Raw genomic sequence first — 19,034 nt, 5'->3', positions numbered from 1 at the left:
CATCAAATCAGAATGAAGACTGAAGACATTCCAAAAACAACATTTAGAACTCATGAGGGTCATTATGAATTTTTGGTCATGCCTTTTGGCCTTACCAATGCACCTTCTACATTTCAAGGTTTGATGAATTCCATTTTCAAACCCTTCCTTAGAAAATTTGTGCTAGTATTTTTTGATGATATACTAATCTACAACAAGTCTTCGAAGGATCATGTTCAACATGTTGACAGGGTGCTCAAACTATTGGAGGAGAAACAATTATATGCAAAAAGCTCCAAATGTTTCTTTGGAGTACAAGAGGTGGAATATCTGGGTCATATTGTATCTCATGAAGGTGTTAAGGTAGGCCCTAGCAAAATTAAAACCATTAAGGAATGGAAAATCCCCACATCCATAAAGCATTTGCGAGGATTTCTCGGGTTGACAAGGTATTATCGCAAGTTTGTTAAGAATTATGGGATAATAGTAGCACCTCTAACAACTTTATTGAAGAAAGATGCATTTTCATGATCCGGAAGCAACGAAGGCCTTTGAACATCTTGAAGAGGCAATGTGCCAAGCACCAATCTTAGCTACACTGGACTTCACAAAAACCTTTAGTGTGGAATGTGATGCCTCAGGAAATGGAATTGGTGTTGTTTTAATGCAAGACGAAAGTACCATTGCTTTCGCAATTCGTCCAACCAAAGGAAAGTATTTACACAAATCTATTTATAAGAAGGAAATGTTGGCTTACTACATGCACTTAAGAAATGGCGACCCTACCTAATGGGAAGACACTTCAAGGTAAAAACAGATCATGATAGTCTTAAATACTTTTTAGAACAAATATTATCTTTAGAAGAGCAACAAAAATGGGTCACAAAGATGTTGGGTTATGACTTTGAAATCATCTACAAAAAAGGGAAGCAAAATGTTGTGGCAGATGCACTCTCAAGAAAGGATGAGGATGTGGAAGCATTTCTTTGCGCCATTTCTATTATCCAACTAGATTGGATAAATGAAGCAAGGGATGAATGGAAGAATGACGAAGAAGTGTGAGCACTCATTCAAAAGCTACAACAAGATCCCAGTACATCTGATACATTTTGGCTGGAAAAATGATTCGTTATGGTACAAAGAACGATTATACCTATGTAAGAATTCCCAACTCAAACAAAAGATTCTTAGGGAATTGCACACCTCTCCCTTAGGAGGGCACTCAGGATTTCTAAAAACTTACCACATGGTTAAGAAGGATTTTTTTTGGGATGGCCTTAAATTGGATATTCAAAAGTTTGTGGCGGAATGTTTGGTTTGCCAACAAAATAAAGTTGAAACAATTAAGGCCCCGGGTCTATTACAACCTTTATCCATTCCAAGCCAACGTTGGGAGGAGGTTTCATTGGATTTTATCATAGGTTTACCCAAGTCCGAAGGAAAGAGTGTTATCATGGTGATAGTTGACAGACTTACCAAGTATGCACACTTTTGTGCATTATCTCATCCATTTAAAGCGAGCACAATTTCCACTGCATTTATGGAAACAATTCAAAAGCTACATGGAAACCCAAAGATTATTGTAAGCGACAGAGGTCCCATTTTCACTGGAGATTTTTGGACATAATTATTTTCTTGCCTTGGTACTCCATTAGCTCATAGCTCATCTTATCATCCTCAATATGATGGGAAAACTGAGATAGTAAACAAATGTTTGGAAGGATATATTCATTGCTTTGTATCTGATAAACAAACATAATGGGTTAAATGGTTGCCTCTGGCTGAATGGTGGTATAACACTTCCTTCCATACTGCAACAAAAATGACCCCATTTATGGAACTTTATGGATATCATCCACCATCCATCACATCATATTTAAGAGAAAATTCTATGGTTCAAGTAGTGGAAGATCACATCGAGCATCAACAACAAATTCTCCAACTCTTAAAGTATAACCTCACCTTAGCGCAGAATAGAATGAAACAGCAGGCAGATCAACATCGCAGTGAAATAAGTTTTGATGTAGGTGATTGGGTATTCCTACGACCACAACCATATAAACAAATGTCCCTCAAGCAAGCTAAGAAGGATAATAATTTGTCACCAAAGTATTATGGTCCGTACAAGGTGTTGCAAAAGATAGGTACTATGGCATACAAATTGGAGCTTCATGCAGCGTCCTGAGTGCACCCAGTTTTCCATGTTTCATGCTTAAAGAAGGTTATAGGTGACAAGCTCCCAGTTCAAACAATATTGCCAGAACTTGATGAGGAAGGAAAAATCATATTGGAACCTAAAGCAATCAAAGAAACAAGAACTCGACAGCTACGAAATTGATCAATTTCAAAGTATCTCATCAAGTGGAAGAACTTACCCATTGAAGATTCCACATGGGAGGATGAGAATTTTATACATAAGCATCCAAAACTACTCAAACGTTGAGGACAACACTTTTTTGAAGGAGAGGGGCATGTTAGGTCCCTATAATACTAGTGATTCCCCCATTACTATTGTCATTGTATCCCTTATTGTTATTGTTGTGCCCCTATTGTCCCCATATTGTTATTATTGTGCCCCATAGAAGCCCACTATTGTTATTTTTGTGCCCTTATATTATTATTGTTAGGTCGGATTTGGTTATATTGTGATCCCTTAGACTCCTATATATAGAAAGGAGGTTTTTTCATTTGTATAATCCAAGAATTATTCATTTTTGTAATGTAAAGGAGGTTTCCCCCTCGAAGAGGCTTATTTTGAAGGCGTTTATCTATCTTTTCTATCTTTTTGTGAGTTGGTTTCATAACACACTTGCAAGAGGCTCCCTTGGTTTGTTGAAAAGTGGTATCCATCGAAGAGGTAAGAATGGGGATTGGGTAAAAGTAGTGGTTATGACACATCTTTCTTCCCACAAGCAAGACCTTTCTTCCCGTGTGCAAGTTTTTCAAGTTTTTGTATTTTCTGTTGCACATCACTTTTTATCTGTTTTGATCGTTCATATCTTTGTGGATGCAGGTCGGGAACGACTGTAGTGGCTTCATTGGAAATTTCATTGCACGTAACCCCAACCGTCTAGCTCTTAAGATAGGAGTAGGATTAGTTGCATCTTAGTTTTCCTTTCCTTGCACTCATCTTGCACTCATTCCCAATAGTTCGTTCTTGTTTTCTTATTTCGGTTTCACATCATGTTTGCTTTGGCCATTATGTTCTCTTGCCTTTTGATTTTGTTTCCTGGTTCTGTGCCTTCTTTCTTTTTTCTTTGTTTCCCTATTCAATTTTCCTTTTGTTTTCATGACACGAATAAGTGTTGTGCCTGGACCCGCATCCTAGCTTTTGAATGTGTACGTGGCTGAAGTTCAAAGAGTATTGTGATACTGCATCCCTTGGCTAGTCGTGTGTCTGTCTTCCTTGTGTTTGGTTGTAACTTTTGCCCGATGAAGTCTTGACGGAAAATACGATCCATTCGTAAGGAGAGATTTGGTCCAACAATGCACCTGTGTCCAGTATGGGAACCTCGTGCCTATACTCAGTGTTCTGCTTCAGTGTGTTTAACCTTATCCAACTAGTAGAAACGAAGAAGGGGAAACTTTAAACGAGAAAAGCTAAATCAGAGGTCTTTACATGCTTATTTGAAGGAAAAACCTCCCTTGCTCTCAATAAGTTGGGATCCCTCTTTTGCCCCAAAAATAAATAAGTGCCTATGCTTAATTCTCTTTAAAAAATAACAAAGGCAAAAGAAGAGAAAGGCTTCCTACATAGAGAGGTGAAGCAGGCAACTCCACCGGGGTACTGTCTAGGCTCACTAGTAGTGGAGAAACGTTTGTGTTCCTACGTGACTCTGTCGGGGTATTGTCCAGACCTCCTGGTAGTAGAGCAACACCAGAGATGAAAAAATTATACTCTGAAAATCTTAAACTCGCGAGCTAAACTACCCTTCCCTTTGAAACACTATGATATGGTTGAATGTTATGTTGTGTTCAACCGAGTAGGTACAAAGGGGACCATGTCTGCCCATGGGGTAATTGGGCAATCCAAAGTAATATGCATGATGAATCAATACTCAGTGGAAGACCAAGGCCCTGCACTAAAAAATGAACCAAGATAGAGAAGCTGGTATTCAACCGTTATGTCGCTAAGTGTTGTAGTGGCTGCAACACTCTCCAAAATTTTGGCCTGTACTCAACTTTCAGAGCCTACTGCGGATCCTGTGATCGATCATTCCTTGGTCACTTATTTGTAAGCCGATGATCTCAAGCTCCCTCTTCGATCTTAAGATTTTTTCACACTTTTATCTTTAGATAGTATGAGTCATCTTTGGGCATGGGATTATCACTTGTCATGCAAAGGGAAGTTTGTTTTGCTTCAAGGGGAAAGCTTTGTGAGAATGGGTTGTCCTCACCACATAGACATGTTTCACACTCATTTCACACACTCTTACACAAGTGTCTCCTTTATCCTCCCAAAGTCTATCATCGGAGCTGCACTTATCGTAAGCTACCACAAAGGTTGTTGCATTAGGGGAAGTATGTGTTATATGTTCTGGATGGTCTATGATGTATCACTAAGTGTTCAAGTGTGTGACCGTAGTCAAGTTCTATAACTGTTCACATCAATTCCACTGATCCCACACTTAGCCAAATTCCATAGTTTCCCCAACAACCTAACCTCATCTAGCTTTCCTTAACTGTGCACTTCGCATCTACAACCCTCAAGCTTTTCCCTTTCATGCTGGAACTACACAATGCGTAGAAGACCAGTCTCCCTTAGCATTCAAAATTGCGCATTGGTTTCCTCCAATTTCCTTCCCTCAGCCGAAACCCACTATCTCTAGAAACTATGCAGTTTTGTCCCTCAGCCGAAACCCACTATCTCCAGAAACTATGCAGTTTTGTCCCTCAGCTGCCCAGTCTCCCTTGCATCCTGAAACTGTGGAGATGTGTCCTCCCATGGCCTCATCCCGCAACAGTCATTGCCCACTGAAACTATGTAATTTTGTCTCTCAGGCACCACGAAGAAGGATGACATGCTAAATGACTCTTAAGGAGCTAAGGAGAAAGATAAGTAGACTAAGGAAGTATGATAGAAGATCGAGACCACCTGAAGACTCCATCTGATGCATAACCCTTTGGAGGGTAGGTATGGAAAACAGAGCACATATTTCGAAATACGCCTCTTAGTGTAGCTTGAAGGATTGCTTATCAATGTCATACCATTCTATCTTTAATGAAATGCATGGTTTCAAGCACAAAGATCCATGTGTTTCCTCTACGTGTCTTGCTTCCTTTCGCTTGTTGGATCAAATGTCGTCTTTTGAAATGTTTGGTTGTTATGTCATGTTTGCGAACCATTCTAGTGACCGTGAAGGTTGGTATTTGTGTATACAAGTCGTCCTAGCCATGCAAACACCTATCGCACTCATACACAAAGTTGTAAGCACTGTCGCATAAGTTTTGTCACAGTCATCCAAAGGTCTATCCCAAGTGTCACACTTGTCGCTTTTAACTGTAAATAGTCTCACAGAAAGAAATAATTTATCTTGTTTCCCTAGTGGTCTATGTTGTCATGTTGTCAGATTATGCTAAGTGTGTGATCACAATGTCGTGTCCTCGCAAGTTCACTTGCCTCCCACACAGCCATTTTTTTGAAAATCCTTCTGACTGGACAAACCCCTCTCACTGGACCTCGACTAATCTGCACTGCATAGTCTCAGCCCTTAGTGGTGTTGCCCTGCTTCCTGGAACTGCGTACTGCTTGAGGCTATCCCCCAGCTCAGGACAATTGCATTGTGCAATCTTAGAGATGAGCAGTCTGACTTCCTTCCCAGAATTGCGTAGAAACTGCCTCAAAGCCCGACCTAAACTACGCACTTCACAATATCAATCATCAAGCCTCCTCCCTGCCTATTGGAACCCCACAATGTGAAAATACCTGAGCCTTCTTTGCCTCCTAGAACTGCGCAAAGATGTCCTCCCAGTGACCTCTCTTAGCAGGGACTCACTGCTTCCAGAAACTGTGCAGAACTATCCTCTTTGGTCCCTCTACTACCATGTCTTGTCTTCCCTCATAAAACTATGCAGAGGTGCCTCCTAGGGTCCCACCTTGCAGCTGCCACTGGTGACCTCAACTGTGCATTCCTATTTCCCAGTGGCCATTGCACAGTTTTCCCCAACAATGAAGATTGTGCCTTGCAGTTCCTCATCCAAGCCTGAGCTGTGGTCTGCACAGTCTTAGTGACCAGTCTCCCTCCTTGTCACCTGAAACTGTGCATTGCGTAGTTACTGGGCCCTCTTCTCAGCCTGTCATCTGTCCCAGGCCCAATCCATGAAAAATAATGCATCATCTTAGACTAGGAGGTTTTGTATTTAATGTCATCCCATCAGGAACATGTACATTGATAGATCATGGTGAGATGATGAACGATATGAATAAGTAGCGAACATGCTAGAAGACTTACTGGCAGTTAGATGGACGAAAGAAGCTCAAGCGAAAGGAACACATGCATGTAACCATCTTATAAGACCAATACCATTGAAGACCCCTAAGCATCAACCCATGTGGAGGAGAATTGAAAGTGCATCCAAGAACACATCCATCACTCAGCAGCAACAATAGCTTGATATTGCCACCACAACCAGCTAGTCCATGTCAACAGTGTCATGTCAAGTTGTGTCATGAGTTGTCGAGGCCAAATCACTACTATGGGCCATATATTTTGTAACCAAATGTAATGTAAAGTGAAAGTCCAATGGACACACAATGGAGATGGAGAGTCATAGGAAGTTGAATGAACATGAGGGTAGTCCAAGAGTCACAAGGGTCAAGCATCACCCTTGGCTATATATACCCCTCCCATTGTATGAGCAAGGAATTTTCACCTTGGCTCCTCCCACGAAGCATAGAGAGTTTTTAGTCAATTCTTTGAGGAGCAAGGAGTGGCTCCAATGTCCCACTACTAGGGCTAGTGATGTATGATGTACATATGTGTCTTGGAACTTTTTCTTAACACGGAAGCCTATTCAGGCTAGCATGTTTTCATGCATGTCTTGTGGATGTTTGTAATACTATTATTTCGACATTTGTAATTCATGTTTGTTTCACATGTATTAAGATAATTGAACTATTTCGATTGTTTTAATACTTACCTTGTTGGGAATGTGTTGTATTGGTTATCACTGTTGTGTCATCCTTATGGACTAACCCGTGGGATATTAGGCATACCTTCCTCTCTTACTGGTTATAACGACCATCACATCCGCTGTGGACTATTCCGCAGGATGCTGGACATACTGTTCTTGGTTCGTGTGTGTCTCTTCCTAGGTGGTACTATTACCTCTCACTTAGAGGCTCACTTTTCTCCCCCTTTTGTAGTAATATAACCTTGACACAATTACGCTACACACTCACCAGACATACTTACCTTGCTGTTTGAAGATACCAGCATAACACTCTCACGTGCTGACAACTATAGCCAAGTCAGATATTTGAGTATTTGGCAACCAGGACTTTATACTGTATGGGAATCCTACACCAAACGGTGTGAGGTCTAGTTGGGAGTTCATATCAGGGAGATCCCCTTGGTTGACGGATTTCCAGCACCGTCAACATAACCCTTTATCTAAAACTAGCCTATTCTAAAGTTAATCTAAACTAACTCTAAATCTACCTTCTTCTTACTAATGTATGATATCTCTTGTTGTCATAAGTAGATAAAAGAGAATGAGTTACCTTCTTGTGGTTGCTTGAAGAAGGTGATCCTTCATTGAAATGAGGGTTCAACAAAGCCAAACGAACATTTTCTCCTATGGAACGAGACTTTCAAAAATGCATCGAATCAATCTAAATACAAATGCAATCTAGCCTATATGTAGATAATCAAAAGTAAATCATTCTATCTCGATTAAGAGAAGGATTAGTCCTACTCCCAATCAAGAGCAAAGTATAAGAAGGGGAATGGACTAGCAAATTATATGTATGAAATCACTTGTTGTCATAAGTAGACAAAAGAGGAGTTACCTTCTTGCAGTTGCTTGAAGAAGGTGATCCTTCATTGAAATGAGGGCTCAACAAACCCACACAAACATTTTCTCCTATGGAAGGAGACTTTCACAAATGCATTGAATCAATCTAAATACAAATTCAATTTAGCCTATATATAGATAAGAAAAATCAAATATATTATATCTCGATTAAGAGAAGGATTAGTCCTACTCCCAATCAAGAGCAAAGTATACGGAGGGGAATGGACCAGTGAATTATAGAACTAGTTCTTATGATCTGTAGTAGTTCAAACATATATGCAATAATGATGATCTCAATAAAAAATTATTAAAATGGGGACACTGGAGCGGGAGGGGTTATTTTTCGCCTCGATGGAAAAGTTGGAAAAAAGTTCACCTGGGGTCTGGGAGTAGCCACAAATGATCAGGCGGAAGAATATGGATTATGGCAAGGGATGAGGTTGGAAATAGTTGAAGGAATAACACAATTATCAGTCTTTGGAGATTCCCTTATTGACATTCAAAAATGTTTTAAATGTCTCAAAATAAGGACCCTTACCCAAACCCAACTATGCAAAGAATATATTTAATGTTGGAAAAGTTTGAAAACATAGAATTTTATCATATCAAGAGGGAGAATAATATGTTGGCGGATGAATAAGCTAATCAGACCATCATCCTGGAACAAGGTGAACTTAGGGAGGATGAGGATGCATCTTCCAAATGTCACATCCCATGAACATTTATAAATGGAAAACCTCGAAGTGCTAGAAGAATATGGAGAAGGGTGAACTATCTAACATGATGATTAATTGCTTAATTTATTCCTTGGCACATCTGTTATGCAGTGGGAGTCTTGGCAATAAGTTGAATCTGTCAATCTCTAGATGGATAATTATGAGGAATCAAGACAAGATTAAGGACAACTAGGTATTCATAAGCCAAGATTTAAGGCAGAGATACAGCGAAGGAATTGTGTTCTCTGAGCTCGAGGAGGATCGCCTCAGGTCGATCATGCGAGAATTCATCTCAGATAAAGAAGTAATGAAAAATAATTTGGTTGTAGGGAGTGCATTGTCGAAGAGAATTAAAAATGAGGGGACCTCTCGTGCCATCAATCTTGAGTTGATTTGGGCTATAAGAAGATGGTTATGGAGGGCATATGCATTGTGGATTACCACTCATTCTTATTGTTCCGAAAAAAATGGCTTCTTTGTTTGGCAATGGCCTTAAAGAATCTTCTAAGAATTCTTTTGGTGCTTTCATGCATGAAGTGGAGGAAATGAATTTACAGATTGGAGGAAAAATTATATTTGAAGCATGATCTCACTTTACCCTCATTTTGAGTCAGCTGGAAGGCGAGCAAAGTGAATTTTTAGGTGGCAACGAAAGTCATCATGTCGAAGATAGTGAATCTTGATCGAAAGGTGGAGAATTTAGAAGAGAAGGTGGAGATTGTTGTTGTGTCAATTCTGAAGGAAGTGTTTAGCATCATGGAGGGAGGTGATAATGAACTAGCACATGGTGAGCAGGGAGCCCCCTCTCCGGAGTTCATTTTACAATTGGAGATCCAACAAGAGGCTGAGAAAAATGAACTTGAGGACGTAGGTCAATAGGGGGAAGCATAAGTGACATATATGGAAGAAATCAAACAACATGAGTAAGAAGAATCTGACTAGTTAGTATATATAAGTAGTTTCTTTTTTATGTTATGCAAGTATGTAAATACTAATGGGGTTTTTTGGCGATTGTATAAGGAAAATGTTGTAGAAAATCCGGAGGAAAAAACTCTGAAATCTCACTACATCTAGTCTGAGAATTTTTTGAGGGATGTGGAACTATTGTTGCTTATGAATGTAATGGTTTTGATCAGAATCTAGATTGTTTAATAGAAATATAACCATTCCTTAAAAAAAATTGTTGTTAAAACACCTCATGCATATACTTAAACTCAGTTATTAAAAAATAGATTCGACATAAGATATACTATCATATTAAGGAAATAATTCTTATAAAAAGATAGAAATTAATCCAAAAACAAGATTGTAATTAAACTGATAAGTAGTTATTGACAACTACGAGCAAGTCTTCTCAAATCCAAATTCAAACTTGTTCAACCCTGCAAAGATAGCTTTATAGAATTGTGAAAAGTATAAAACAACTGAAATTAACAACAATACTAACCTCAATTATTAATACACCAATTTGGAATAGAATTAAATTAAAATTGAATTAACGTAACAGAAATAACAATTAGCCTGCAAATCATACAATAGTGCATGGAAATGAAAACTTGTTATTAGCTTCAAATATCTTAGTTCTCATACAGTCCATTAAGTTTTCAAACTCTTTCAAGAATCAGTTATACAATATTGCAATGACCTCTTCCTTATAGAAATCAACCATGTTCTACAGAAATCTCCTTCTGCAGAATTCCCTCCTATAATCTGCGGATCTGGAACGGCCAACTCATCTAAAATTTGGCCTTTTATAATGTATTACAAAGAGTTGAAGATAGTCTTTCCTCCTCTGATCTCGTAACAAAGGGACATTTTTAGCATGAGCCATTGCTAGCATGAGTCATGAGTCATAGCTCCAAGAATGCACTATTGACTGATGACTGTCGGTTTGATCTTCAAGAAAAGCTAGCAACTGATCAATCAAAGATTGGGAAATTGGTTTCCATAATTAGATTTTGTTAACCATCTCTGTTAAGGAGAGGATCTATGTTTGAATCATGGATTGGAAAATTGGATCTTCTGGATCCATCGGAAACAGATCTCCAATGATCCCCTTCCGCGCAAGCATTTATATTTTCAGTTTTTTGGCATTTTATTTCAATTGGTGTTAATTCTCGTCAGAGTATGAATCAATCTCAGGATTACGCCATGATATTCAGGATTTGGCTGGCTTTAATTCATCAGTGGCATATCTACGCAAGTATCTGAAAACAAAGGAAAACCAAGCATTAAGCGGAGTATGAAAACAAATGTATTAAAACCAAATAAAACTGAAAATAAACGCCAAGTTCGTATTTAATACAACAAGAAAATGACGAAGAAAATTCCAGGGTAATTATCTCCGAGACGGGAATAGTTGACGAAGGGGCTTTATGTTAATCGAGGTGGAAAAAATTTGTTAAAATAAATTAACTATTTAATTATATTTACATATTAATTCAGTGAAAGCAAATATATTTGAATAATATTTAAATAAATTAAACAATATATATTTACATACTTTCATGCTGAGGCGATGAAAATGAGACAAACTTTGATCCAGCATATATTTTCAACCTAAATAGAATTGAAGCGAAAGCTGTGTCGTTAGAAAGTTGTTGAGGAGACGAAAGCAATGGAGTAATAAGAAACAAAAATCAAAACACGTAAAAAAAATACTCAAAGTAAAATAAAGCAAACTAAAAATGACATCAACAAAATTTAGTAGTTGTGGCCACAACAGTATGGTAATGGACATGGGCATATATGGGTTATTGGAATTGATGAATATCAATTGCATTGGCGATGTGCTCTAGAAATGGTATACTTTCTTCAAGGCCACACATAATATTGTTAAGTTTGAAGACATTAGTCCTTTTGAAGGTGATTTTATTAGATTTGTTAATGGGCTATTGGAGTATGGATTAGGGTCTGTTGTAGTTGATTACTTTAGGAGTAGTCTTTAAGTTCGTTTTTTTTGGAAGTTTTGGTGGATTTTTGGCGGATTTTTGGTCGGAATCCGACGAAAAAATTTGTGGCTAAATATTCATTTGTGTTGTTGAAACTTGTTTTTTGACTGCATATATGGATTCAACACCCTCAAAAACCCTTGGGGAACTTAAATTGTGAAGAGTTCACCTGTCAAACTTGTGATTTCAATGAATCTCTGCCATATTTTAGACAAATTAGATTTGAAAATAACCGAAGAACTTTCCAAAAAGTCGCACTTAAAGACTACTCAATTACTTTCTCTAAGCTCTTAATGTAGCAACCCTCGTGAAAATTCCATGTAATAAAAGTTAATAAAGAAAAAATAATAACCATGGTTGATGGGACACTTATTCCAAGCTAAATGTTGGGCAAAACATCCTCGTGGGTGTTCATTTCGGTTATTATGGCTAAAGGAATTTGGCAAAGGCAATGACAAAGGATTTGGAAAGGAAAAATGGCATTTTTGGCACATTTATTTATAAAAATAATGGAAATTAGGAGAAAATGATGGTGAAAAGTCACAGGTTGCATATGAGGAGGAAAATGAAGGAAAATAATGGAAAATGAAGAAAATATAGGCCTCATTGATAAAAAGGCTTATGAGGATTAGTTGGCAAGCTTTTGCTCATGCTTGGCCAGTGTAATCTTTTGTCAGTTTAGTTTTGGAGCTCTCTCTCTCTCTCTCTCTCTTGGAAACTTAGAGTTTTCTTGGAGCACTTTGGCATTAGATCAAGAAAGGTAAAGAAGGCAAGAGGAAGGAAGGAGCCAACAAGGGAGAGTAGGATCAGGCAGCTACAACATGATTCTTTGCAGGTATCGATTTGCATGTGTGATTTCCTTGCTAGATTTGGCATGCATGGTATTACATGTGGTTCTTTGCTGCCATGGCATGGGTTTTCCAACTGTGACAATGTTTTCAGCTTAGCCTTGTCATTTTCGGATAAACATGGTGTGATGGGGTTCTCATGTTTTGGTTGAGCTGGATTGTCGGATGGATTCGAAGTTGAGTGAGGTGGATCTTCGAAAGAAAGAACACATGCCTAGTGATCCCTAAACTAGACTATGGATTGTGGTAAATCCACTGGCCTAGTGACCCCTGAACCGGACTGTGGGTTGCAGTAAAGCCAGGTATTGTGTGCCTCGGTGGGCCTAGGAATCCTCGACTGGTTAATGACGGGATATATGGTAAAGCCTAGAGGTGGTTTCCCTTGATTAGGCCTAGGAATCATTGTTGGTGAATGACGGGATATACGGTAAAGCCTAGAGGGTAGAGTCTCGGTTAGGGCCTAGTGATTCAGTGTGGATTGCGATAAAGCCTACGGACTAGGAGACAGGGAGATTCCTCACGGTGTAGGTGGAGAAATCTGGTGGCATCCATGCTTGTTTTATGGCCTAGTGATCCGAGAGGGATTGCGATAAGTTCTGGTTCTATTGATGAGGGTGAGGTGGTGTAACCTCGAGAAGCCCTGGTTGAGTTTGGTTTTAAGTCCCACATTCATGCTTGGAATATGGCACAGGGGTGATTGGCTAAAATAAATATTTGGTTTAGCCATTCTATGGTCGGGTGGTTTGTGGAAGTCCCAAACCTGGTTGGCCTTTGCATCATTAATATGAGGTTATTTCTCCTTGTTAATTCATGAGTATTATACTAGTTCATATGTGGATTATATGGCTGTTGTTTCCTTGGTATTTCTATTGTTACTATTCTGTTTATGAATATGTATTATGATAGTGGTGATGTATGGCTCCCATCATGTTTTTACTCGTAAATGAATGAACAATGTATCTATGGCCTAATAGGTGATAATGTAGCTAACGTGATAAAGAAACAATGCCTCATAGAGAATCTCAAATAAGTATGAGACCCCTATGCTCAACTTTGCTATTAAGACCTGTAGATTTCATATTTGTGATATGTTTGACGAAACACCTATCATGGCTAGTAGGGGTCTAGTCTAGTCCCTATTAATGTTTTCACAAAGGTATGATTATTATGTTGTGTAAATTCATTTCTAAAGGTGTCACTGAGTTCTGGGCAGTGACCTAGGCTCTGGGCCTGGAAATGTGGCACAAATCCTGGAGTCGTGGGCACAACACTGGGGAAAAAAGTCCCAAAAATCTCCCTTGCCCTTGTTGTGGGAGCTTATGGAGCTTCCCAGATGCACCCTTGTCCATATCAAGGGAGCGTCCAGGGGTTTGATGCACTAAAACTTCAGTTAGTCTCAGGGGATGGTTACCTGAGTGGTTGGAATGGCTCCTGAGAGTTTTTTTGTTGATGTGGAAGGTATATGTGGTGTGTTTCTGTCGATTCCACTTCCTTAAGGTGACTTAGGAGGTTGAATCCAATTATAGTGGCCTGTCGTCGCATATTTACCCCGGTTGGCCAGTTACTTGGGTAGGTGTGGGATGAGGGTGTTACACTTAAGGTAAATTTGATTAGTCATTTCTTTAGTTCATGTAAAATTGCATTGTTTTTATCGGTTTCAAGGAATTTTTGAAAGGTTTATGAGGAGAACAATGGCCCTATGGAAATGTGTTGGTCCTTTACAAGCATGAGTTTCTTTTACTTCTAGAAACTCATAATTGAAGCATAGGATTTTAATTTTCATCCACTCTTACAGGGTGGTGATGGAGTGTCTTAGGTCACTGAGATCACATTGAACAAAATTGTGCATGAGTGAACCTTTATGATAAAAAAAAAAATCGTACGTTGTTTGTCAGGACCTTCCAAGCCATGGAGAGAACATGTGTGTTTCTTAATAAGCCAGGAGTTTCAACAACTCAAATTCAAATTGTATATTGTGAATGTTTAGGGAGAGAAAAAAACACCTCTTATGGGGAGAGAAAACAAAAAACTTTTAATTTTTATCCACTCTTAAACGTCACCACGAGTGATAATGACAATTAGTTATAATAATCTTGAGGTTCAAAATGGGTTGTTACACCTTGCTAATGACCACATGTTTATTCAACAAAGCCATCATCTTTCCGTAAAGTTTCCTTGTCTACACAAGTTTTTCTTATCCATATCCTTGACTCATTGCGCAAATTCACATAAGGCATCATATATTTCTCATGTGTGACCTAGTTTTACCTAGGATTTTGCTACTCCGTGTCTGAAAGCTAATTTTATAGCCATATTGGGTTATTAAACTCTTGTATTGTTCTTTTGGTGTGAAAAAGGCTATCTCAACCCACATTCTCTTTTGAATGAGTTGTTATGGATTATACGAAAACCCTTTTTCCTAACATGTTGTGGTAAATCCTTATTAATTATAAAGCGAAATAAAGAGAAGATAATGATGGTGAAGGTGACCTCCTTCCCACCTTCACTGCAATTTATTCAATCATAAAAATAAAGGGGTAAAGCAAACCAATTAATTCCTTATCATTTTCTTAAAGATATGATAATTCAATGTTGGTGTCAATGGATGGTAACGATCATCATCAACATAATATAAATATATATATATATATATATATATATATATAATGTAAAAATGATGTATTACATACTTGTGTGCACACGCATGTGTGATAACTTAGCTAAGATTCTACATTAATAATATACAAGAATGTTTACAAACACCACAGATTGTGCCCAATACTCAGGCGAGACAAACAAACAATTGTAAAAAATATCATAGCCTTTCTTGAGCAATGTCTTTCCTCCATGGGGAATTGTTTGAGAACTTGTAACTCAAAAACAAAATAGATACCCTAACAACATCTCTATGGGTTTCAAACCCTACCCTAAGAAAAACCCCAAGATTTAAAAGCAAAGATCATAAGGGCACAAAACATAAATATAACATAAATTTTGAACAAAATGACTAATGAGACCTAGTGGTCATTCTTGAAAATCAAAATCCACATCAAGGATGGAGGGAGTAGTTTCTTGCCCATGGGCTCAAGTTGAATCCTTTGAAGCTATTACTAAAACATCAACTTCTTTTCTCTTCTTCACTGCCCTTTTTGTTTCCCATTTTTCTTCATATCCTTCTACATCTCCACAAACTTCTTCTTGATTGTGAACTTCCTAACCTTGAATGACATTGATAATACTTTCATATTTACTATCTAGTTCATCTACTTCAATGAGAAGTTCATTGTTTTGATTGCCTTTATACTCCATAGCTCATGTCACAAACTCTTTGCTATGCCATTGCAAGCTCACTATCTTAGAACATTTTATTTCCTTTCCCCTCCAAAATTGTTATCACCAAATCATTGAGAATAATTGAATAAATCATTGTTTGATGATTATTCCTTGTCACATTTGACTAAATCACCTAGGAATAATTAAATAAATCACTATTTATTTATTATTCCTTAATTCTATTATTGGACTAATTGTTAAACCACTATTTAACAATTATTTCGATTTCACACCATTCTTAATCCTCGCAAAATAATTAATAAATCATTTTATTTATTAATTATTTCTAAATAAAGATATTTGGTCATTTTGAATATATTTTCTCTCTCCAAAAAATATAATAAAGCATTCATAACAGATAAATCTTGATTTGGTCAATATTATTTTATTATTCTCCATTTTCGAGATCAACCCAATACTTTGTTATAAGTAGGAGAGTTTTCCATTCATTCTTCACTATGATCATTATCATTGTCATCACTATTGTCTTCTTGCATTTGAGCTCCCACTAGAGTTCTACATACTGTTTTGGGTTTTTCACGTATTGAGAGAGAGAAACGATCATTGAAGTATTAAGGACATCAAAGAATCCATCCCATGGAGGGTGATCTGCAAACCCTTTTTGTAGATCTCCTTAACCAAGAGTTATCAATAAAGATTATTATTCATTTAAAAGTCTTTCCATAATTGGGTTATTACATTAGATATCTATTGTTGTTTGTTGTTTTGGATCACATATACCTTTTTACTATAGGTTTTTCTCGTTTTACTATTGCAGGTCTAAAGCATAAGAAAGCACAAATTGTTGTTATGGTTACTTGTCACCGGTGACTTAAGTGAAGTGTTTTTGGTACACCTTCCAAGAAATTTCATACTAACAAAAATCCAATGTCAGGGAGCCAACGAGTGATTTCTTCATCCATTTTATCATTAGAGATAAAACCTATTTTTAACCTCATACTTTTTTCTATGTCATCCACCTCCTACTTGACCTTCTCAAAAAAGTTGGTATGATAGGTTTTTGCAAGAGGCTTGGTTGCGGGCTCCTTCTGCTTAGCCTGAGATAACCCCACAATAAGTTGCATTGGGTCTTTGCAATGTTACATGTGACCCCTCTAAGCCCCCTTACCAACATCCTAGCCCCCCTTAATCTCATCCTCCTTCTTCATCCATACTCCCTACTCGTACATTTTTCCATTTGAGCCAAACGATATCTCTCACCAAAGCAACGTCGAAACCCACTATGCATAATAATAGAATTCAAGCCACCAATCAACTATAACTCCCATCAAACAAGATTCTAAGCCAGCCATGCTCTCTGTAAGCCTCCAATGCGACATTCATAGAACACCATCTAATGGGTAGCATGGGTTACCTTGCTCCCTACATATTGATAGTTGAATCCAGGAGACCAAATTGCATTTCCTCTTATCAACTACCATGTAACTAAACTCAAAATTGCTACTTTGTCCCTACACAAGGAGCATACTTATGCTCAAGTCTAACTATCATAATTGTGTCTAAGTTGAGGGGTTTGAGCCATGATGGCTCATTTCCATCGATAATCCCTCCCTTGTACCTTCCACATGCTCCATAATGCAGTTGTCAATAGTAATGCCAATTATATATATATATATATATATATATATATATATATATATATATATATATATATATATATATATATATATATGATGTGGTTCACGGATACTAAGTGGTCACTACATCCACGAGAAAATTCGGATAGATCAACCCTGAAGGGATCTACCCACTAGCCAAACTAGCAGGGCCGAACCCCAAGGGTGTCATGGAGATTTGACCCCGTGACCTCTCGGCTGGCAAGGTACTTAGCAACAAAAACTTGAACAACTAAGCTATCCCTTGGAGCTTGTAAATAAATTATTTTATTAATAATTTTACTCATAATTAATTTAGAAAGTTTTCTGCAAAATCTCATTTTAATAATTTCCACTCTATCTTATATATATTATTTATTTTCTCAATAATTAATCAGTCATACATTAAAAACTCTAATTGCGCCGAGAGACGCTCTACAACCTAGTGTATGAGGGAGATGTTGTCATGTAACATTACATTATATATATATATATAGGCTAATTAACGAAAAATAAAGAATAATATTGAATATGTGACCTCTCTTGAGGATGAACCACATTAGATGATTTGGAATACTTAATGATGTGATTAATCCAAAAGACAATCTCATAAAAAACACATAAAAACAATAGAAAATTAAGCATAAACTAAATTCAAGAAAACATAAAGAGTAGAGTGTAACGATCATTGGTGCTACAATTGTTCTTAAAAAAATTAAACTATATAATCTCTAATCAATAGTAATGAAATAAAATTATTTGTCATTGGGACAACAAACTCAATGAGCTATAGAAATTACCAACACCCTATTACTCATTTGCTTTGATCCTTCATAAGACATTGTACAAAATATTAGGTTAGGTTTTGTTTGTAATGTAAAAAATCATTTAAAATTATTTGTCAAAACTTGAAACTGATTAAACACGGATCAACTCTTATAACTTGTAAAACGCTGCATGAAATTGGAATACTTACAAAACTAAAATGCTGAAAAAAATAAGTAAATTGATATCATAGTTAAAACTTGTTTGTGTGAGGTAAAATTTATCAAAGTAAAAAAATAATTAACATTTCATGCATATAAATAAATAAATTAATATTATAATTAAAAACATTTGTGTGAGCTATAAAACAATAAGTATTTCTGATATAATTAGTATCATAGTTAAAATGCTTTTGTGTGAAGTTAAATTTATCCCACTAAAAATGAATAAGTATTTCACATATATAAATTACGTAAATTGATACCATGATAAATTCTACACAAGTAAAAAACAATAAATACAAATTAATAAATATTTCAAATGTATGAAAGACAAACTCACACACATATTACATACTTTTTCCTGTTGTAAATTTTAACAAAAGTAAAAATAATATATATATATATATTTTAAAGTAAAAACATAATTGAACCCATTCTTCCACAATCCGAATAATGTTTCCTGCATACATGATATGGGATAGTTTCCAATCCTGTCGTACTAAATAAATTCACCAACTGTACTGGTCGTGCAGACCAATATCATGAATGGGATATTAGTCGTATAATATTCTTTCAATCCATAAACTCT

The sequence above is a fragment of the Pinus tabuliformis genome, chromosome Q (genome assembly GCF_031772625.1).
Source record: "Pinus tabuliformis cultivar Carrire ecotype Pingquan chromosome Q, CPIR1, whole genome shotgun sequence".
NCBI lineage: Eukaryota > Viridiplantae > Streptophyta > Pinopsida > Pinales > Pinaceae > Pinus > Pinus tabuliformis.
This window is presented reverse-complemented; position numbering follows the sequence as displayed.